Source organism: Spea bombifrons, chromosome 7 (assembly GCF_027358695.1).
Source record: "Spea bombifrons isolate aSpeBom1 chromosome 7, aSpeBom1.2.pri, whole genome shotgun sequence".
Classification (NCBI taxonomy): domain Eukaryota; kingdom Metazoa; phylum Chordata; class Amphibia; order Anura; family Pelobatidae; genus Spea; species Spea bombifrons.
Genome location: NC_071093.1, coordinates 31,860,457 through 31,869,154, shown reverse-complemented (window position 1 = coordinate 31,869,154; position 8,698 = coordinate 31,860,457).

Sequence of the window (8,698 nt, the reverse complement as noted above, 5' to 3'; positions counted from 1 at the left end):
ACTCCATCCTAAGTCTGTCAGAATAGCATAAGGTTCATCTTCTTTACCTAGTATGACTTGTCTGGGAGCTAGCACTCTAGGGTAGTTGTAGCCAATCAGTAAACCTACTTTACAACTGAGAAGAGGTGGCATTTCGTTTGTAATTACCTTCAAGTGAGCCCAGTTATTTGCTGTTTCTTGCGTTGGTATGTGATCAAGATTAATAGGAATACACTCCTTTGTGTATACTGGAGGAAGATTGATATACACTGAGGAATTGTACCCTCTTACACGAAGATTAGACACTCTTTTACTTTCGATGACCATATTGTCTCCTATCATGGTGGTGAGGTTAAGTTTTATTGGGTGAGTATCTACTTGAAGTACGTTACTTAGTTCTTTGTCAATAAAAGTACTGTCACTCTGAGTGTCTAACAAAGCATAGACAAGCTTTTCATCGGATGGATTTTTAACAGACGACACCCATACAGGTACTATCATAGATGTCATGACTGAATGACTTGTGCTTGTGATGTTAAGTGACATGGCATTAGTAGTTTCACCATTCTGTACATGCGCATTGCTTACCATGGACAGTGATTGTTTCCTATCTTCGTTAGCCTCATAGCTGTAATCGTGAAGACATGTGGGATGACGTAACTTGCATACGTCACATGTGTGGCGACGACGACATTCTTTGGCGCAGTGACCTGGTTTTATACAACCATAACAAAGTTTATTATCTTTGACATATGCTCTTCTGTCTTTCAGAGACTTTTGCATGAATTCTGGGCACTTACAAAGTGGATGATTGTCATCTTGACACAACATGCATGGTGTTTTTAACTGTCCCTTTGCTTTTGTCTGTTTATCATTGTTTAAAGCTGTTTGAGTTTTAAAGACAGTTGCTTTGTTTCTTTTGGTTTCCTTTTGAGACTCACGTAAATGCAGAGCTTGAAAGGAAGTAATAGGATTACACATAATCTCTGCTTCCGTTGACATGAATTTTACAAAGTCTTTAAAGGTTGGAAATTCTTTGCTATCCATAAGGAATATTGTGACCTGGCGGTACCACCTGGAGGCTGCCCAGTCAGGAAGTTTCTGTACCAGCTTTTGGTTTTCTTCACAGTCATTTAATATTTCCAGGCCTTTAACATGAGGTATGGCTTGCAGACAGGCATTTAAGAAGTCTGAAAATGCTCTCAGACCTTCTGCATCTTTGGACTGTATTCTAGGCCACTTTGATAGCTTCTCCCGGAATGCTCTTTGAATGATAAAGGGCTGCCCGTATCTTTGGTTAAGCTTGTTCCAAGCATCTTTGTAGGATTCCTCATCATTTCGATAAAAGGTGCCTTCAAGACATCTGTGTGCTGAGCCACTCACGTACCTTTTCAAATAATAAAGTTTGTCAGCTGCAGAGATGCCCTTTCTATCTATAAGTGACATAAATGAGGCTTTCCAGTTCACAAACTGAATTGGGTCTCCGTTGAAGACTGTAGGTTCAGGTGTGGGTAACCTGTTGATGGCAATGCTGTCCTGAACTGCTTGAGCAAGGAGAGCCACTTCACTGAGATTTGTTGACTGAACAACATTGTATTGTGGATGTGTTGTAGAAGAGATTTCGTTTCTCTCACTTTCATGTTCATTTTGTATCAAGTTCAATTGACCTTTCGCTTCTTGTTTTATTACTTCATCATATGATTTTACTCTGGCACGTGCAACTTCCAAGTCCTTTTCTAACTGCAGCCGTTCTAATTCAAACTTTTGAATTTCTAGCTCTTTTTTGAGTTGCTCTTCTAGAGTTTTTATTTTCTCCCTTTGCTGTCTTTCTAAATGCATCATCTTGTATGCAGCCTCTTTTGCAGCAAGCTCTGCCACAGCATCTGCTCGTTTGCTTGTTGCACCAGAAGATTTAGAATAGCTGCTGACACTTGCTTGTGAAGCATTAGAATCGTATATAGAGCGAACATAGCTATGAGCTGAAAGTTCACGTAGACGGCTCCTTTCCCTTTCTGCATCAAACTCATCATCTGCCATGGTTAATCTTTCTAACACAATTTTGACAATGTCATTGGTCACAGCTTCACATGCATCAACTTTACGTCTTAAATCAGACACAGGTGTTATATGTTCCCTTATTTCACTAAAGATTTTCATAATACAGTTCATTTTATTTTCCAGAGAATCAGCAATTTCAGTGAGCTGCTTATCAGATATGTTTGATTTTAACTCATGTCTCGCCTTACGAACATCTATTTTCCATTGTTCATACAAAGTATTTAGCCTTTTTTCTTTCTTACAACATTCATCTTTCTGGTAAGCAAGCATTTTTTCTGTAATAATATGTGGACGTTCTGACCGTCTAGGTAGTTCTTCCCTTTCTTGTACATAACACTGTAGTTCAGATATATTTTTATCTTTAAGTTTCACTGCTCCCTTCATATTATTTTCCCTTTTACCTTCTATTTCTGTATGAGACAGGCTTTCATATTCTTGATATTCAGTGTCCATCTCCATAGTGAACTCTTTTACAATGTCCTAGCACCTTAGACCATCATGCTGATTCCAATATGCTGCAGTCCCTTAAATATTGCCACCTTAAGCAACCATGTGCAGCAGGTATTTGAACCAACGAAGGTGAAGCTCTTACTGTAGCAGACCCCGTCTGAATGATGGCCAAAACTTTACTGATGATTTTTAAAAGCTTTATTGTAAACTTTCCTTTAACTCCAAAAATTCACCGTAAGAGCTAAACAAAATACAAATAATATGCATTAATGACTTATCCCTAAATTATCTATCTTTTGCATATTACTAGTACAAAGTAAAAAATATACAGACCTTATGCCTTTTCAGGGGTTTGCTAAACAACCTTGTATATGAGGATGGACTCTGATAACTCTTGTTGATATGCTGGCTCTCTTGTATTACAGTTATGACCAGTATGACTGTTATGACCAGTATATCCCAAGACCATTTCCTTCTGAGTAACAGTCCTACCCCAAACACATTCCCCCTGCAACATGGACAGTGTAAACCCTATCCACATTTAAAACTTGCAAAAACTATGAGAACATGAATACAACAAATTATAACATAAATGACAGAGTTAAGTCTGTTACAAGTAGAACCAAGAAGATCCCATCTTTCAGCTAATGTCTGGGAGGGAAGGAAGAGGAGGCTTGGGGTTCTACCTTCCCACATTCTTCCCAGCACATGCACCTCGGAAAAAAGCAAGGTATAGATACAAATGTGGAAATGTTTTTTCCTGTGTGGTTAGATTAGGAGGAATGTAGTCTTACAATGCAGAAAAGAGGCATGCTGTGGGTAACAGACGAGATGTGGATCACGGAAGAAAAGTATTAAAAAGAGGAGAAAATTAAGAGAATATAACAGAAGAAATAGGAAAGGGGAGTTGGGGAGCTGTGGGTATCATAAGGAAAGACTAAAGAACATAAGGAAGAGGTGCTTATGGAAAAGGGAGAAGAGGATGAAAAGGTAGACTTTATGGTCATCTCATCTCTATAGGCCTAAAATGCAATAAAAAGTGTTTTTGATGTATGTAAGAAATTAGAGGCCACATTGATGGGGTCAACAGGGTCAAGGGTAAACCCCCCAAAACATGGATATGACTGAGACTGATTAAAAAGCAGAAGGGAACATACAGAAGAATATACAGATGGAGATGTATGCGTAAGCAAGATAAAACATGAGTAGATGGGGAATGCAGAAGAAAGTTAAACTTGCTGTGGAGAAGGTGTGTATGAGAAAAGATCCACCCAGCCAAAACATTTTCACTTTCCATTGTATTCATGCCTGGGTTACAGAAATAATTCCTGGCCGCTGTCCTATGCTACGCTCCTCCTTTGAACACATACCTAGTGCCTTGCTGTAATTAGCCAAATACGAGGGGAAACCTGTTTATCTATTTGCATGTGTATCTTTCTGGCTATCTCGTATGCTTTTCCGGCTAGTAATTTTTTTTTTTTACAAAGTATCTATCCCTTGAACTTTAGAGGGGGTATTCTGGAGCTCTGGGGTAAGAACTTATGTATTTTTAAAAAATAAAGTAAAAAATACATATTAAATACTATTAAAATACTTACTAGGTATGTTAATATACCGTATTTGCTCGATTATAAGACGAGGTTTTTTTCAGAGCAAATGCTCTGAAAAATACCCCTCGTCTTATAATCGGGGTCGTCTTCTAATCAGACCTCAAATAGAGGTCTGATTAGGAGACTAAGATCCAGATCCCCCGCACCGCTGCAGGGGACCTGGATCCTCCTATCGTCGCCCCCCCCCCCGCACGCACGCACGCACTTACCGGTGCTTCCGGAGGTGAAGTTGGCAGCGGGGGTTTGTATGCGTCCGTCGCAAATACCTTCCCCGACTGTCAGAGATCAGAGTTCCAGAGTTCCTGATCGCTGACAGCCGGGGAAGGTATTTGCGACGGACGCATACAAACCCCCGCTGCCAACTCCACCTCCTTCCGGCTGCCGCGGAATGAGACGTCAACCCGCTGCCCCGGCAATACAGCAGGAAATTGGAAGCACCGGTAAGTAAGTGTGTGTGTGTGTGTGTGTGTGTGTGTGTAGGGCATTTCTGGAATGCCTTACACCCCTATATGCCACTCTGGCACTTAGGGGGTTAAAAGGCATATTATGGGGCAGAGTGGCATATAGGGAGGTATAAGGCATTTCAGGAGGCAGAGTGGCGTTAAGGGGGCATTTAATAGAGCACTCTGCCTCCTGAAATGCCTTATACCTCCCTATATGCCACTCTGCCCCATAATATGCCTTTTAACCCCCTAAATGCCAGAGTGGCATATAGGGGTATAAGGCATTTCTGGAGGCAGAGTGCTCTATATAATGCCTTTTAACTCCCTTAATGCCACTCTGCCTCCTGGAATGCCTTATACCTCCCTATATGCCACTCTGCCCCATAATATGCATTTTAACCCCCTAAATGCCAGAATGGGATATAGGGGTATAAGGCATTTCTGGAGGCAGAGTGGCACATAGGGGGTCAAAAGGCATACCATGGGGCACAGTGGCATATAGAGGGTTAAAAGGCATATCATGGGCCACAGTGCCATATTGGTGTGGCAAGCCTGGGGGCAGATGTGCGTAACTGGGGGCAGGTTGGAAAATACAAGGAAATAAAAACAAAAAAAATATTTTTCTCAATCATAGCTTTTATTAAAAAAAATAGTTTACATGAATTAACATTTACTGGTAAAACTTTTTTCCTTTAGGGTCGTCTTATATTCAGGCTTTTTCTTTTTTTCCTAAGTTAATATTCAGATTTTGGGGGGTCGTCTTATAATCAGGGTCGTCTTATAATCGAGCAAATACGGTACATCTATTGCTAATAAGGCTAATTGGAGCATTGGACTGTTCTTGGACAGACTACACAGCCTAATTGGTTCGTTCCTGCCATCGCTATCTATGCATCTAGGGTGACCGTGTCTCCTGGAATTGTAGGAACTGTCCCATGCCCTGGGCTATCACGTGCTACAGGCCTCAAGAGAAACCTCAGCTCCATCCCCACACAGTCCTACTCAAACCTAAATCTAACAGAAATCAAGATACAGAAGCTTCAACGGGGACGATAATTTGTCCAAATCTGTATGACGGATATTCCAGTATCCCAATGAGCACCCCGAACGATGTATTTTGTAAGAGACCACAAATCTGACTGGTGCTGACTGGTGGTAGGTTCAGCCAACTCATCTGCGCAGAGCATTTAGCCAAGGAGGGAGGGGGCAAATGTGTTTAGAGTGGGACACTACAGAAATTTAAAGTGACCTACCAGCTACAGTATCACATGCAGTAAAGTGCATATGATGGCTGGAGTGTCCCTTTAACAAACTTTTCTGGAGCGTCAGTCTCCATGTGTGTACAGAACAAAAAAAGGTCTGCCAGCCCATTACAGCTGTTATTTCCCATAGAAAATATCCCCAGATATGTATTGCATTATGTATAGAAAAGAAAAAAAAAAGCTATCTGTAATTTTGCTCTTCTCCTTAATGCTCCCTGTTTCTTAAAACTGTGTTTAAAAGTTTATTGAAATAGTACCGTTACAGAGGCCTGACGTTCCTCCAAAGCCCTCCCCTATGTATAACATTATTATATCACAGCAGTCTGACCACCTAGAGCCATACCCACTTGTCATTTCATGCTTATGCACGTGACACAGCAAAGCTTTACATTACACAGTAATAGCCGCGTTGGCCAGTGATGGGCAGAGAGTATTACCAAGTGAGATGTTTTGTGTGATGGGAGTGATTTGTGTGATACGTGTGAGGTGTTTTGTGTGATAGGTGTGATGAGAGCCATATGTGTGATAGGTGTGATTGGAGAGAGGCATGTGAGCAGTGAAGACAGACAGGATTAAGAGCCCCCGCTTAAATGTTTTCAACAAGAAATTACAGCAAAATGGTATGTTATTGTAACAAAAGAATAAGCTTATCCCATAGTACAGGGGCGTCCAACCTGCGGCCCTCCAGCTGCTGCAGGAATACATCTCCCATCCTCCTCAGCCAGCCCCTTAGCTGAAAGAGCATTATGGGAGCTGTAGTCCTGCAGCAACTGGAGGGCCGCAGGTTGGACGACCCTGCCATAGTACTACATAATAATAAGAAAGTTGGGGCAAAAACATCTAAGTGGAACAGCACCTTTAAGGCCACACAATCTCAGACGTGAAAGGAAATAATTAGCAGTTTAGTTTGCATGAATGGCAGTGTGTAGTGCGTCAACAACCCTTAGGCCTGCTCTGTTCATATGAATCTATTTTTGATATGACATGTTGCAAACTACGTACTAATGAATGTGCAACTTCCTTAACATATTAAACATTAAAAAGGGGTTGGCGTGATTGCAACATTTCCCATTATTCAAAGTGTAAATTGGAGGAACACATAACCAGGACCTGAGATCATGAATCATACGTAGTGATAGAACTGCACAGCACACAAATACAGTAATTAACCCTGAGAGGGTCTAGACTCTGTAGCAGCCTTGTGTTCTAGGTTTAGTGCTGCTAAAAAAAAGAGTGTAGTGTAAGTGTATGAGTAATGCTGCTAGAATGGCTAGTGGTCAAAACAACGCTTCTCAGGGTCTCAGTGCTCAATCTCTGGGTTGGAGGAGCGGTGTTTAGACACGCCCACTAACGCCCCCATTCCCCTCCCTCCTCCATGCTAATTTAAGATGTGTGAGGCTTGGCTCGCCCAAGTACGTGGCTAGCCCCACTCCCTCAAGTGGTTAATCCCACCCCTCATGAAGCCACTCCCCTGAAGAGCGAGAGCTCCAGATACCTGGAGCCTAGAAGTTCCCAGCTATGCTAGTAATGGAAGTTCCAATGAGACAATAACTTTCTAAGTGAGCTGACTCAGACTCCTGCCCTACTGTGAGTGTCTTCTCGGGAAAGTCTACATTTTAGCAAACCAGACCTGCTGTTTCGGCTTCTCTTATGCTCTGTCAGGTGAGCTTATGAGTAAGCGTCAGCTGGGGCGTGAAATGCGTTAAGCCTTTCTCACAGTTCATTCTTACGCACTGGCACTAATATAAAGAATCCTTTTCTGCATTTTATTTGCGTGCGTGAGATTTTCATGTTTCTGTGCTTGAGCGACTCAAATCAGCTAAAATATGAGACTCTCCCTGACTAAGGATTCATAGAAACAGAATTTGACGGCAGATAAGAACCAGTTTTCCTGATCATTAGCCTATAATAGTCTACATCTAGACAATGGATTCACCCCACTGCATTCACACTTCCCTGAGTGGAACAATTTGATTTTTTTTTCTTGGACCCTGAGGTTTTTGCTCCTCTGTTGTCTACTATATTCCGACGTGAGGAACAAAAATTGTGATCTGGTGCACCAAAAGTGGTAGGGCCATCGTGGATACCAGGTCCCCGATCTTTGTCTTCTGAGGCTGCACTTCCATCAGGGGATATGCGGCCTCTTCATTCCCTCCTACATCGAAGTCTAGGGAGGACCAGTTCTTCTAGAATCCCCTCAACAGGGGACCTTCTGAAGTCTTCAAGGGGGAGGGGTGGCCAGAAGGCATAAACCCCCACACTGATACCATTACTGAGCCTTCAGGGACCCAGTTTCACCGTGGCTTTCACTTGTCACTTGTGACCCAATGGTGTTTAACTCCGAACAATCCAAGTGAAGGTTCTCATTGAGCAGTGAAGGTGCCATCTACTGGCCCCAGTGGGACAGTCTATGTCAGACCGGCCCTATTTGAAGAATTTTGACCTGACCCAGGAGGAGGGGGTCTATGCCCCTCTGGGCCAGATCACCCCTGGTAACCGTGTGGGTGGCAACACAATGTCCCACCGCTTTCTACCCAAGCTACAGATAACATTGAGACACTTGGCAAACAATTATTATATATATTAAATACACCACTATATGACATGATGTTCAGTAGAATAACGTGGCTTCTGGGGATTGGTGTAATGCCATTGTCTAGAGCCAATACCACAGCATGTAGAGCCATAGACCTGGTTACTACCTTTGCCTCTATACTTAATACATGTTCAGGGCACATTTACCGGGCAGAGGGTATCTGGGGGCAGAGGTCTCAATCAGTGGACAGTCTCCAGGGGCATCTATCCAGCCTAGTGTTGAGTTAAGCCGCAATATTAGATCAGCTTCATTCACACGTTCGCTACCAAGTGTTCGGTTCGTCTAAGAATTAATTAGCGT